A 16,429-nucleotide genomic window follows, 5' to 3' on the forward strand; every position below is an offset into this window, starting at 1 on the left:
GCAGAATAAAGTAAAATCGAAAACAAAATAAACCAGAAATTACATTCTTTTCATTTACACTTCTTTGCATTTATACTTGTGCAAATAAAATTGCACTGCAACCAATGATGACATTGTGCCTAAAATTGGCCAACCAATCTGCTGCATAGTTAACTTCTGTTAACACATGCATACAACATATATGTTACTATTAACTCAAACTTCTTGCTTTATAGCATTCCTCAATAATGGGAATAATATTCCATGATGGATCCAAAGCGCCTTGAAGACCATTGGTAACAATCTTAGGGCTTGTTCGTTTCCTCTAAACTCTTATCTCTTAAGAGGAATCTTTTAACTTTAAGAGAAAAATGGTTATTCTTTTCCTCATATGTCTTATCTCTTAAAGTGTAATCATGCAATTTTTTGTTTTCTAATGATATCCCAAAAAGACAAACAAAAACTCTCATATATGGGGTCAAAATGGATATTTAGTAATTTTCAGAGTTCAGAATTCAGAATTCAGAATTCAGAATTCAGAACAACATTCTTTGCATTCAGAGTTCAGAGGAAAAAAAAGTTCATTAATGCCAATATACCTCTTAATGTAATTATTGTATTTTCAGATGTTAGACTTTAGAGCAAACGAACAGGCCCTAGAATTTCATTCGATGTAAATCCTTCTTCCAAACTTTACTTACTTTACTTTGCTGCAACCAAATGAGCTTCATACGCTGTCCCTTTGTTTGATTTTCAATTATGCTTAGGTTTTTTTTTTAATATGAAAATGCTTAGGGGCTGTTTGATATATAACAGCTGAAGACGGTGAATCTCCGTTCATACCTCAAGACAATACTATATTGGTAATGCCTGAAGATGCTGAATGGAAAAGTTGACCGATTTGTCTTTTAGGCTGTGTTTGGTTGTAGTGCAACTTTATTTGCACTAGTACAAATGCATAGTAGTGTAAATGTAAAAATTGCAAATTCTTGTTTAATTTTGTTTTGGATTTTACTTTATCCTGCTTCATGTCTTAATTTACTTCATTTGTGCCGCAATCAAACAAAATAAGCTAAAATTTGAAACAAAAAATATGTCATAATTTACACCCAAATCATTTGCACTGCCATGGTTTTGCATCAATGCAAATTTATTTATATTACAACCAAACACAACCTTAATGAATAAGATTAAAAGGAGGTTGGAGGCTATTTAATAGGTTGAAGGTCCTCTAGGGCAGCATTTATGCTATTGAATGTATATATGCTTTGTATATGGCAATTTCAGATAATAATAATAACTTTTTGTCCTTATCAAATTAAAACCCCATTGTGATATGAAAAATTAAGGCTCCGTTTGGTTTGTAGGAATAGGGGTCTGGAATCGGAATCATAGTACCCCTATTTGATTGGGTGGAATTGGAATCCCATTCCCACTCCTGCTGGAATGGCATTCCCCCATTTGAGGGAGTGGCCATTCTCTGCCCCTCCCTTGGGAATGAAATTTCATCCATTCTGATTTCAATTCCCATTTTCATTCCTGCATAGGCTATGAAAATAGACCATTCAAATTCCAATTCCAAAGGATTTTGATTATAATTAAAGAATGGTATATTAAAGGTAGGGAGGTATAAGTAAGGCACCCAAAGAAAATTGGGAGAATGGCGGTTCAGCCCAGGGTCAGAATTTTTAGGCCCAAAGTACAGTTGGGGTGGGTGCCAGCTCGGAATTGATGCCAATTCACAGGCGGGCATTGGTGTGTAGAGTGGGGGTTTTTGACATTTTGAATGTTTATAGTTCTGCAATGGACATCAGAAATTTGCATTGGGCCTGTCCGTACTTCTCCATAGAAAATTTAGGGATAAATACGCTGTACTCCCCCTGAGAAATTTTAAATGGCAGCCCCACCCTATAAAACTTCATCCTGTCCGTGAATTTGACATCAATCAACGATCAGGATTCAGTCCACCCTTATAGTGGAGCTAGGATTTCTAGGGGTGGACTGAACAATTAAAACCCCAAGAATTTATACAACGTTGGGCTTCACTATTCAAATTTTGGCAAATCCTCGAGCCTCTCAAGTTTGCACCCTACATGGTATGGTGGTGGATTTTTCACCGTTCATCCTAAATACGCATTTCAAACCTTTTTACTTGTATTTTATATCAATGTTTTCAACCTTCAGTTGAACGAGATGGTCAGACCAATTGACCACCCAATCAAATTTTTGCGTTTGTTTCACCCTAGACTTCTTTTTTTTTCCAAAAAATTGTGTTTTGTTCAACAAGGACCAGTTGAACTGCTGGTCCGCCCGTTTGATCTGGGCAATAGCTTTGTTTTCAAGTCACAACCATATAATTATAAGCTGTATACATGTTAACAAGTTATACAAGTGGTGATATTAGGGTTCAAATCTTGTTGTACGTAGTACATAGATGAGATGTCCAGTTTAGTTGAGGGTGTTCTTTTTTTTTTTCTCTTGTTACCTGCTATTAATTACTCTTTTTCAACTTTATTGAATTATTGTATTTAATAAAAGGGCATTTTGGTCAATATCACACAGATTCTCCTAAATGGATAGAGTAAATGGGAATTTATTAAGAAAGAAAGATGTTATACGTTTCTGATTTAATTAGTAACCTTTCTACAAACATGTCAACACTCCAACCCTTTTTATTTTCATCTTTCTAAGTCAAAACTTAATGATCATGTGTTAGATTCTAATTCATGTGTTCATGCAACATGAAGGGTGTCTTTGGTTTGAATGAAAATAAGAGAGAAACAGAAAGATGAGGGATCTGTCTCTCTTATTTTCTGTTAAACCAATGACAGTCTAATTTTCTAAAAGAAACTATCAATTTCCATGCATTTGTTGACAGTTAATACTTGAAAATGGGTCCCTTTGAGGTATCTGAAAATAAAGGAGAGTTATCATTTGTTTTTAATTTGAAGCATGGGTGATCTATGTTTTCTTCGGTTTTTAGCATCTCCATGTTTTTCTTGAGTGACCATAGAATTTCAAAGATGCCTAACTTGTTTTAAGCTTATTTTGATGTAAAACAGATTTTAGGGTCTGTTTGGTTTACAGCTAGAATCAGAATGATCCATTCCCATAGTCTGTTTGGTTCAAACAGAAATAAGATTGAGAAGTAGAATAAGAAAGAATGAGATTTCATTCCCAAAGGAAAGGTAGGGAATGACCATCCACTCATATGGAGGAATGCCATTCCAACAGGAATTGGAATGAGATTCCGATTCCACTCAACCAAACAGTTGGAATCGGAATAGCCCATTCCGATTCTGATTCCAGACCTTTATTCCCGCGAACCAAACGGGGCCTAAAAGATAACGTGGAATCATTTATTATTTTTGTTTTTCATATTTTAACATTTTTACTTGAGCTGGTTTAATAGTTGAACTGGATAGTTGGGCTGTTCAATCCATGACCGAATAGCCAAAATAAATGGCTTTATGTATCCAGTTCAAGCTTGACAACACAGACATCAACCCAAACCAACATGGTTGAATCATGAAGATTGATGAATAGGTTGATCCTACAAATATAATTTGTAGATAATATCAAATGAAGATAGTTTCCAAACAATTGAATCATGAATACTGATGAATAGGCTGATTCTACAAATATATAGAGATAAGATTAAATGAAGGAAACAATTGAGTCTTTAAGATTGATTCAAAAACATCCAAACAGTTACATCTTCTTCATTTCTTTATCAAATGATCTCTGCACCAAATAGTCAAACTCTCTTGTTTTCTTCTTCTCTATTCCCTTCCCCATCCAATATGCATTTGGAATTCTCCCCATCCAGCATATGCTGAGAATACCCTCTCGTACCATGTTGCAGCTCCACATTCCTTCCAATAGATCTACCTTCTCTTTCACCCCCACTGCTGCGACTTGCAATTATGTTAAATGGTTGTCTGTCATTGAAATCCCCCTATGAATTGGCACCTGTAAAAGAATACAAAGTCACCAGCCTTCAGAGCTTTTTTCCTTACAAATTGATTCCACATTCCACTTTCCTGTAAATACAAAGCTTTTCCTCTGAGTCTAGCATTTGGAGCTGGAGGGAAGTACTTCACTGGATCTCTTGCTCTTTGGAATCACAAGCCTATACAAGTTACCAACATCACTTGGGAGTGAGCTTCTTATGGAAGAGCTCTTCGCATAAGAAGCTTTGTACACTTGCTAGGCCTTCAATCTTCACCACATGTACCCTTGATAATTCAAAATTTTGCTTGCCTTGGCCTCCTCCATGTAACTATCAAGAAGGAACACTGCAAAGAAACTAACAATAAGAAAGGGAGAAAAGGAAGAAACTGAGAGGACAAGAAACCAATGCAGAAATAAAGATGATAAGCAACAACCAACTTTGGGGGTTATATAGAACTGCTTAGGTATTCATCTTGCTCAAAACATAATCCTTATCCTTGTCGTATTAACGTCTAGATTCACTCGCTGTGAAAATTATGGTCACTACGAGGTTATGTTATAGTATGTTCGACATCATAAACTTCATAGTAAATTAAGCTTATATGTAGGGGTGTCAACGGTATTCAAAAATCCGATTTCGAATTTGAGATCTGACATATCAAATCAATTCAGATAATTCAAATATCTAATCGGTCGAATTTGGATATCCTATTCATATTGAATAGTTAATCGAATTCGAATTCGGATATGACCTTATTCGATTCGATAAATATCCAAATTTGACTAATTATTTGATTCTTATATATAATATATAAAATATTTAAATGTCTTATATAATTTATATATAATAATTAAATAATATAAATGATTTATATATTTATATACTTTATATAAATAAAATATTTATTTTATCTATTTATTAATTACCTAAAATAATTAACTAATCGAATTCGAATTTGAATTGAATTGAATATTTGAATATTTAATCGAATTCAAATTCGAATATTAATTTTTAATATCCATCGAATCTCGAATCAAATTCGGATATCGAATTTTCTAATCGGATTCAAATTCGAATATTGCTCGATCCGGTTTGAATTCTATCCGTTTACACCCCTACTTATATGGAAGTTGGGTTTCTAATGTTATAATTTCTATCCCTCCTCCACAGGTATGATGCTTACTTTCTTTTCTTTCTACTTCAAATGTGATTGTCTTTGAAGCTTAAACTACAATAATTAACTTTTGGGAGTTGAGATCAAGCAAATAACAGAAATCTTTTCATGGACTTCATCTTATATACATCTTTCTTTTTTTGATACATCTTAGGGCCTGTTCAATTTTTGGATTTTGAGAGGGGGAAAGTTAGTCAATGGGATTTTGGTTCCCATTGAATAAGATACCTAGGTTCATTTTTCAGGTTTATGTGGGGTCCATGGAAAATTTATTTTCCCTAGGTATCGCTTACCCGGGTAAGTGATACCCATTTCCTAGGTGGGTAAATAACTTTTTACATGGGGGAAAGTTGTCAACACTTGGATGTGACAAATTTGTCCCTTTTAATAATGCCTTTTTATGGCTAAAATGACCATTGTCTTATTTACATGGAAAATAAAAGAACATGGGTACATGCACTTACTCGGGTAAGTATTTCATAGGAAACACTTACCCGAGTAAGTGCATTTATGCATGTAACTAACTTCTTGAAAAGTGAACGGAGCCTTACATACATCTTAAGATAATTGAAGGACAACCTAAACTATGCCTTCTAATTAGTTCATAAAGGGATATATTGCTTATTGTCAAGTGATTTAGCTTACTTGTTTTGTTTACTTGATCTCATACAATTACAGAGCCACGTATATATTATATTGTTCATAAAGACCAAAATATTTCAATGCATCCACTATGAAGATGTATAATTAACTAACATTACAAATAGAGATGACTAACAAAATAAGTAATACCATTTTGTTAGTGTGATTTTGGTAATAATCCTTTAGTGTATAGAAGATTAAGATGGTTTCGGTCACATGCATAGAAGACCATCCAAAGCACCCATAAGAAGAAGCAATCTGTTGCAAGTACATAAAAGGGGCAGACCAAAAAGGACATGGGTTGAACTAGTAAAAAGTGATTTAAGTGCTCATAGTTTAACAATTGATGTGGCACTAATAAGAGTGGAATGGTGAAACCTGATTCATGTAGCTGGCCCCATAGGATTAGGATAAGACTTAGATGATGATGATGATGATGATGATGGCGATGACAATTTGTAATGTGCATTTTTAACATGGTAATGTTGACATGATTACTAGCTTTGTAATTACAACAAAATGAAAAATCAAATAGCTATTGATTCAGACATACACATACATGGGTATATGCAATACAAATACAAACACAGACGGACATGAAAAGGTCAATAAAATGTTGAATGGTCTCTTAAGGAAGAAAGAAAAAGTCTTTGATAAACCATTAGGCTGCATTTGGAAACGATGTAAATGGAGTGTAAATCCCGGTTCAGGATAAATTTGCACCCTGGTTCAGTTTTGCCTGTGTTTGTAAACAATTCATTTATGCATTGACAAATGACAGAAAACACACTTTCCAATGCATGTTTACATTGACAATGAGATGTAAAAGTACATCAATAAATAAGAAGTAAATTTGCTTGGGGTTTGATAAAAAAAGGCATATACTTTATTGGAATTCATATTTGCATCCATTACAGCTAAAAGTCTGTTTGGCAAGAATGTAAATTGTCAATACAAAACTAACCCAAGTTTGCAATTTGTATGAACCATTTTATATTTTGCATATTTGCATTCACACTTATTTGCATCGTTTCCAAATGCAGCCTTAGGCTCAGTTTGGAAAGAGTACAAATACAAATATGTAGAGTGCAAAACCATATATTTTGTATTATTTTGTATGTATTTGCATTGTACATATTTGTATTTGTACTCTTTCCAAACTAAGCCTTAAGCACAAATTGAATAGTCTATTAGCATAACTTGACTCTATCTAAATGATAACATTAAATTCAATTTTTTGGAGGAAGACTTTGTTAATAGGCTAGAAAAATTTATTTGAAAACGGGCATTGGCAAAGTGACAATTGTATAGTTTTAAGTATTGAAGAATATGAAAATCTTTAAAAATACCTAAACATTTTTTATGGTATTTTAGAATAAATAATATTGATATCAACATGTGCATAGAATACAAAACCATTTTGCCTCTTATCTCGCTTTTTGATTCATATGGCAACATAATGACTATATTGCTACATGAAAACGAAATGTAGTAAAGTGGAGGGGGTTAAAGCCTTGCTCCTATCTAATGAGATGAGAAGAAATCTAACCTCCAAAATAGGCAAGATTATATATTGGTTACATAATAAATGAAGTGAAAACAGTCATTTGATAAGAGGCCTTATTAAGAGTGGCAATTAAAATCTGTTAAAGGGAAAGAATGTGATATAATGTTAAAAATATAAGAAGTTTTAGGTGATATTTGGCATCGATGGTGATTTATTGAAAATCACTGTTATGTTGGAGCCACATCAGCATTAGAGGAATTAATGTTGGAATTTCTGTTTGGTTGGTCGATTTTGGTGATTTTTAGGGATTTGACAAAAAATCGGTTCTTGAAGTCGGCCCCTTTTCAGGGATCACCTTTTTTTGGTGATTCCTTCATTTCTAGCTGATTCTGATTTTTAAGGATGACATGCATCCAACCTGGCATTAAATAATAACTTTAATACAAAAAATAATCGGCCCTTGAGAACTAGTGACAAACAGACTCAAAGCTGATTTCTCAAAAATCAGCTCATATGGCTTAAATGATACCAAAAAACAATTTTTGATGATTTTTCAAAAATCACCAATTTCTAGATAACCGGCAAGGAGGAATTATCATTAATGCCAAACATCACCTTAGCCATTCTAGTGTGATTATAAAGTATATGATAATTAGTGGGGACCTGTACGATGCACGAGATTTGTCAAGGGAAAGTGAAGCAAGAGATAGTGATAACATATAATATAAAATATTATGTATGGATTTTTTGAGAGAACATAAAGTGGAAAGAGCCCTATGACATTCTTAATTAGGTGTGATCATGGGCCAGATTAGTCTATGGGCCAAGGCCCTTAGGCAACCCGACCCAACCTGACCATGACTATATTATTACTAATGAATGTATGTATGTATTATAGTCCTGCCACCTATCCTAACCCTTTTATCTTAACTCTTAAACCCTGACCTAATGACAAGTTGTAATTAATGAATTTTAATGATGGTATCTTGGTCCTCCAATGATATCATGATACGTGGCATTGCAGAATAGGAGAGAGACATCTCGACACCATGTAAGCAGACCCCAGGAGCACTTCAGACACTTCACAACCGCCTTGATGACCTCGGTGCCACTCCGATAGGCCAAATTACGAACAGCCAGGCAAGACCTCAGGTTGGTGTAAGAGGCGACATGCTTCCACCGATCTGACCCAACTCTGGTTAGCGACTTGCCTGATGTGTCGAGCAACCTCCCCCTTTAGCGAGCTATCACCTTTGACTTCCTCAGGATCACGATGCCATAATGGAAGATTCGATTATCACTGAAGGGATGGAAGATCCATCATATGGATGGCCGAACCCTATAGGAAGGTTGGGCAAAATTTCAAAAATTTATTTTTCTCCCATCCAGGAATCGTATTCCCTATTTTAGAAAACTGCACTTTTAAGGATCAATCTTGAACCCAAAACCAGACCAGATCTGAAACCAAAAAGGAGAAAAGGGATATACCTGATACAAAGTAGCAGTAACTCCCAATGAAGGTGTTCACGCCCAAGGAGAAGACCAAAACCCGCTTCCACAGAAAATGACACAGTGTGTGATGAAGTAGGATCAGCAGGACGACTCTTCAACAAGAACTAGGATTCTTCAGCAAGAATCGAACAGGGGCTGGTGAGCATGACTTCAGATTGTTTCTTTAACCAAGAAACAATATCAAGAACCTTTCTTGATCAGTTCCACAAGAGGAGATCGAACTGGGTAGGGATGACAAGAATATGAGAGAATTCTGTAGGTTGCTGTGTCGTAAAAACTAGGAATTTGCCCCCTATTTATAGTCTTCTTTGGGTCAGCCTCCTAATCTAATTAGGAGAGAGTTTCTTGATCCAAATATGATATTTGAATATGGACTCTTAAATGGATAAGACTTATATTATCCTTTCAGCTAATCCTAATCAGATTATAAATCAGATTTTGCCTTGTTTTAAATAACTAATTTAAGCCCAGTTTGAATTGGGCTTCAGGCCCATTAAGCTTAGTGCTCACTTACCCCTTAACCTGTTGCCCATTTGGATCTCTTTGTATGGCATGGGACCCAAAGATTGATCTATACATCAGCCACATGGATTCAGCCCAGCCTTTGTTACAACGCCTGGCGAAATTCACTCTAGGAGACAATGAACCCCTGAGTCCATCACCATGGGCTCTTAATGGGCCCAATATTTACACTAAATGGTCATTTGGTCCAGCCACCTTATGAAAAACCCAAGGATTGTGGGCAGATGCAAGATTAGCCCATCAGGTATTACCCTTAATGATTTTACACTTAATCTCTTAGCCCATAATGATCAAACACTGCCCGACAAGAGAGGACCTCTCCCTCGGCTACAAGGAACAGTGTTGCACTCTCTACTTACATGGATCCCGGGAATTAAAACCTTTTGCAAACATTTTTGAAACCATAATATATATGTGTATCTCTCTCTCTCTCTCTCTATATATATATATATATATTTTGCAAATACAAATTTCAACGGTTGAAATCAGCTGTCTGGCAGTTTAGGTTTCCATCAGAGAGAGTGCATTCCCCGATCATTCACTTTGTCCGACAAAGGGGCTGATCCTGTATCTATGATCACCCACACAGGTGAATTCTCAAGCTGTCCCAAAATACTCAGGTTTTGACCCGTTCTAAGGATCTCACTGATTGGCATATCAAAGACAACCCAATCCAACACCTAGTGCAGTACCATAATCGAGTCTAGGGGTCAGGTGTAACATTCTAGTTTTGCCCATCTATCTCCAAGGTTTAGGGCAATTCTGGAATTGTGGTCCAGTTTAGGGTTTCAAGAAAATCCACACTGCATGTACCTCAGGTCACACCATGGCAGCTGAGACAAGCCACCCCAGCCAACTTGGTGGTACATCAGTGTCAGCCTTGCCAGGATAAATCTCCCCAGATCTATCCAACTATTGTGAAGATTCTAAACTAACACGAGTCTTATAAGTGTCCAGTTTAAGGGTATTATATAGAAATACACCACAATGACATGAATCAATTATGTACTTTATTCATTTACAATAAATGCCAAAAGATACATAAATTTGATTGGAGCTAAGGGCATAACTGTCTAACAACTCTCACTTGCACTTAGGTCCAATCAGGTACAAGTCGGAGTCCCATACTTTCCATGTGTTTCTCAAACACTTTTTGTGTCAGTGGCTTAGTCAATAGGTCTACTACATTTTCCGCTGATGCTACCTTTTGAATTAGGACGTCCCCTCTTCCAAGTATCACCCGCAGTACATGGTACTTCTTCTCGATGTGCTTTGACTTCGAATGGGCTCATGGCTCCTTAGCCTGAGCAATGGCTCCAATGTTGTCACACAATAATGGAATGGGTGATGTGCTGGATGGAAGTACTCCTAATTCCTGAATGAACTTCTTCATCCAAATGGCTTCCTTGGCAGCTTCACTTGCGGCAATGTACTCGACTTCGGTTGTGGAATCTGTAGTGGACCCCTGTTTGCTGCTTTTCCAACTAACAACAAACGATCATAACGTGAAGATATAACCAGATGTAGACTTTCTATCATCTGGATCTGACTGAAAATTGGCATCAGTATACCCCTAGATCTGTAGTGAACTACTATCGAATACCAGACAAAACTCTTTTGTCCTTTGAAGGTATTTTAGTATGTTTTTCACATCGATCCAATGCTCCTACCCTGGGTTAGATTGGTATCTGCTTACCACACTCACTGCTTGAGAAATGTCAAGACGAGTGCACGGCATGGCATATATGATGCTCCCTATGGCTGAGGCATAGGGAATCTCTTTCATGCCCTCAATCTCTTCGGGAGTCTTGGGAGACATACCCTTAGAGAGAGTGACCCCATGTCTGAAAAGAACATTTCCTTTCTTTGAGTTCTCCATACTATATCTTTTGACAATCTTGTCAATGTAAGTAGACTGGGATAATCCTATTATCCTCTTCGATATATCTCTATAGAGTCGAAGACCCAATATATAGGAGGCTTCTCTAAGATCTTTTATGGAGAATTGCTGTGAAATCCGCACTTTCACCATAGTTAACATTCCTACATCATTCCCAATGAGTAGAATGTCATCTACATACAAAACCAAGAACATAACCTTATCCCCACTGGTCTTCCTATAAACACTGGGCTCATCCAGATTTTGCGCAAAGTCAAACTGTTTGATGGTAGAGTTAAACCGAATGTTCCAACTCCTAGAAGCTTGCTTAAGTCCATATATGGATTGGTTGAGTTTACATACCATGTGTTCCTGACCTGTAGCTATGAAACCTTGCGGTTGCTGCATATAGATATCTTCAATAAGATCTCCATTCAGGAATGTGGTTTTGACATCCATTTTCCAAATCTTACAGTCATGGTATGCTGCTATAGCTAGTAGGATCCTAATGGATTTAAGCATGGCCACAGGCGAAAAGGTTTCATCATAATCGATTCCTTCTTTCTCCACAAGACGAGCCTTATAGGTCTCAACTTTACCCTCGGGGCTCTTCTTCCTCTTATAAATCCATTTGCAACCAATTGCCTTTCCCCCAAGGGGCAGATCTTCTAGAGTCCAGACTTCATTGGTCTCCTTTGAGTCCATCTCAGCTCTCATGGCATTTACCCACTTCAAGGAATCTGTGTCCAACATAGCTTCCGAATAAGTCACAGGATCCTCCTTACTGGTCGTGGCTTCTACCAAGTAAATTTCTTGGTCATAGCCGTAACGTACTAGAGGCATGGAAACCCGGGTAGATCTTCTAGGTTGGATATTTTCTAGAGCTGGTGGGACATCTCCCACTACCACTGGGCTCTCCTCATCAAGAACAACTTCTTGATGAAGATTATCCAGGATGTAATCTTCCTCTAAGAAGTTGGCATTTCGACTGCAAAACACCTTTTACTTTTTTGGATCATAGAACAAGTAACCTACAGAGTTCTTTTAAAATGCCCTAGACAACTCCAAATCTTCAAGTGTCTCACACTTGGTTTCTTACCGGTCCATAGCTCATATGGAGTCTTAGGAACGGATTTGCTTGGAACCCGGTCCAATACGTAAATCGCAGTCTCTAATGCGAAATCTCAAAAGGATTTAGGTAACTCTGAGTGAACGAGGAGTGATCGGACCATATCCAATAGAGTCCGATTTCTCCTTTCTAACACACCGTTTAATTGTGGTGTAGCAGGAGGAGCTAGTTGTGATACTCGCCACCTCGATCTGATCGAAGGGTCTTAATTTCTCTCCCTAACTGTTTCTCGACTTGTTGTTTGAATTCTTTGAACTTTTCAAAATATTCAGACATGTCTCATTAGGTACACGTAACCATACTGTGAGTAATCATCGGTAAATTTTATAAAATAAACGTGTTATTTCGTGTCCTAACATTCAGGGGACCACATACATCAGTATGTATCAGGTCAAGTGTGCCTGTAGATCTTTCAGGCTTACCGATAAATGGCCGCTTCGTCATCTTACCCTGAAGGCAAGGTTCACAGGTTGGAAGATCTTCTACAGTTAGAAAATCCAAAGGACCATCCCTTACCAACCTTGTGATATGATCTATATTAATGTGGCCAGTTGATAATGCCACAGGAACGTGAGATTAACTGTATCATGGGTCATCTTCTTGGGGATTATTTACGACGTAGTTTTGGTAATGTTTGTTTCTAGAGAAGGATGGAGAACATAGAGACTGTTATCAAGTTCTCCGTATGCGAGGAATTTGTTATTCCGTTTAATAGTAATCACATTACTAAATAAGATAGAATAACAATCTATGCACAATTTTGAGACCAAAATCAAATTTCTTCTTAAATTAGGTAGGAAAAGACAATCATTAAGTACAATTGTTCTTTCTCTAAAAACTAGTTTTATAGTTCCTATGGCTGTAGCTTCAACAGTTGCAGAAGTCCACAAGTAAAGTGTCACTTCTCCATCACTCAGTCTTCTATTTATCTTGAACCCCTGCAGTGAGTTACACGCATGAGTCGAAGCCCAAAAGTCAATACACCAGGAAGCAGAAGTGACCAACAAATTGGTCTCTATGATGAAAGAATCGAACATACCTTGTTTCTTAGTCTCCAGGTATTGAGGACAATTTCTCTTCCAGTGGCCGGTCTGCTTGTAGAAGTGATAGACATCCGATGCCTTGTCTTTCTTTTGCTTTTTAGTTTTGCTACTCTTCTTTTGAGCTTTCCTTTTAGCCTTCCGCTTTTTCTTGCCCGATTTTCCACCTTCAACAAGAATGGCTATCGACTTATCCTTCTAAATCAGTTCTTCAGCCCTTTGCAACATATTGCTGAGTTCCTGAAGGGTAACCCTTAGCTTATTCATGTTATAATTCATGAAAAACTGATTGAAGGATGGAAGTAAGGAATTGAGGACAACATCAATTTTGGTGTCATGATATAGTCCTGACCTGAGAGCCTCTAGTTCATTGATATTACCCATCATCTTTAGACAACGGTCATGAACCTGTTGGTTCTCGATCATCTGTGCGGTCATAAACAATTTTAAGACCTTTTGTCGAGTAGAACGGTTCTGCTCTTCATACATAGTTTTCAGACTATCCAATATATCATTGGACACTTCGATCTTATCGAATTGTCACTGTATCGGATTGTCTAAAGAGGCTATAATATAACACCGGGCAAGAGAGATTTTCTCTTCCCATTTTTGATACTCTCTTCTTCGGGCCTCAGAAGCCCTGTCACCCAGACGATCCAGAGCAGGGTTCTTAGCAATTTTGTCCAATTTCTCGGATGTCAGAACCAGCATAAGGTTTCGAAACCAGTCAGCATAATTAGGGCCCTTGGGTTTGTTATCATCCAACAACTTGGTGAAGTTTTCGTTTGCCATTTATGGTAAAGGCATAGCAGATTTATAAGTCCAAAACCTAATTAATTCATGTCATCATATAGAAAGGGCTTTTAATCTATGTTTCATTTCCATTTTGGGCACCTCTGAGATTCCCTCCAATCTCTGTGACGGAGACAGTTTTGTCTCTGGAAATGTGGGAAACCACATGGGGTGCATGGAGCCAACTGTTTCAGCGACAAAACCCTACCACCTTCTATGAAGGATCTCATCCAGTCATCCTATGAGCTTTCCCTTTGGCCTCTGCCAGACAAGGTTCATAGCCATTTTAGGTTAAACCTTTCTGTCCAGTAAGTGCTCACCCATCATGCTCGTGAATGCCAAGGTACCGTGAGAGAGTCTTCCATTTGATGATATGCCCTCATCACATCGGTCTATGATGCCCCTATCATCTCATGAAGCAATCCATCCAACTGCATTAATAGATGGATAGCCCAATTTTATGGTGCATCTCCACCCACTAATACAACCAACCTTGATACTAATGATGGAAGGCTTTAGAGAATTCATCATATGAAATTCCCTATCACATGCACTTATATTTAATGGAGGGAACGAAAAACCCCCTAGATCTGATTTAGGTAAAACCGAAGTGGCTCCTACTGACTTTCATAAAGCCAGATTCAAAGTGGGCCCGAAATGGCTAAAGTTCTGGGGTGTTCCTCTTGGGGAGAAACTGAAGTGGGCCCCACTAAGAAAGGGAGATCATCCAATGATATTAAGGGCACCATGGCAATGATGTGCATTCAGCCATGGTGTTCGAAAGATCCACTATCAAATTAACATGGGCCAAGCACTTATGACCCATGTACGCATCACATCACATCACATACATCACATACATGAAATCCATAATTGGTTCAATCAATTAAATAACTGTAAAACCCATAATTAAAATTTAAAAACCTTTTCAGACCATTTAAATCCCATAATATTATCAAATAATATTATCTAGGTATATGGGTTGAATTGCAAAGAGAAGTTCGACCCATATAGCATTTATGTTGAATTGGGCTAAAGTAGTTTAACAAATCAAAACTGGGTTTTACAGATTTGGGCCGAAATGAATCTTGCAATTAACCATCAACCCCTTGGCCCATGAAGGAAATTTTAGGGCTGAGAACAGCCCCCATCGAACCACAGATTTGGTCCAACCAGTTTGGTCCAATCTAGTTCGAATGGGTCTAGGGATTGATGTTTAATTCAAGATCCAATTCAAGAAACATGATCTGAAATTAAAGAAACCGATACATAACAATCAAGAATCAATAAGCAATAGTGAGAGGGCTGTTCGTAAGGCTGCAACCTTGCAAAACAAAAGTTACTCCGCAGTTTATAGTTTCCAAAACTACAAATCTTAAATTGTCGTTTCCAAATCTGCAAAATTTTCTCCTTTGCGCTTCCAGCTTTGTCTTCAATAGAATAAATTTGAAAACCTAATTTTTCTATTAACATTACATCAAAATCGAATTCCTATAAATTCTGTCTAAAATAAAAAAAAAAATTATTTACGGACCAAGAATGAATAGAAAAAAAGCACAGATGCACAGATTTCTTGCGTCGTAGAAAGATTTCGATCTCCTCCATACGAACATCCCAAAATTCAAGAAATATAAATAGAACAATTCTAAATATATAACAGAATAATAAAGATTTATTTTCAGATCATTCGCCCAAAACTGGGAACCGATTTCCCAGAAAAAATTGCTAACTCTGAAAATCGAGAAGAACGCCTTCTACACATTTGCAGTGATCCAGATTTGATCTAATTCAGTGCAAGACTTGAACTTGGCTCTGATATCACTAAAGGGATGAGATATCCATCATATGGATGGCCAAAATTTGTAGGAAGGTTGGGCGAAATTTCAAAAATTTCTTTTTCTCCCATTCAAGAATTGTATTCCCTATTTTAGAAAATTGCATTTTCAAGGATCAATCTTGAAACCAAACAAGACCAGATCTGGAACCAAAAGAGAGGAGAGGGATATACCTGATACGAAGTAGCAGTAACTCCCAATGAAGGTGTTCACGCCCAAGAAGAAGACCAAAACCCACTTCCACTGAAGATGACATAGTGTGTGATGAAGTAGGATTAGTAGCATGGCTCTTCAGCAAGAATCGAACAGGGGCTGGTGATCACGACTTTAGATTGTTTCTGCAACCAAGAAATAGTATCAAGAAGCTTTCTTGATGAATTCCACAAGAGGAGATCAAACTGGGTAGGGATGGAGAATAGGAGAAAATTCTGCAGGTTGTTGTATCGTAAAAACTAAGGAATTC

The sequence above is a fragment of the Nelumbo nucifera genome, chromosome 1 (genome assembly GCF_055504915.1).
Source record: "Nelumbo nucifera cultivar China Antique chromosome 1, China Antique-T2T, whole genome shotgun sequence".
NCBI classification, from domain to species: Eukaryota; Viridiplantae; Streptophyta; class Magnoliopsida; order Proteales; family Nelumbonaceae; genus Nelumbo; species Nelumbo nucifera.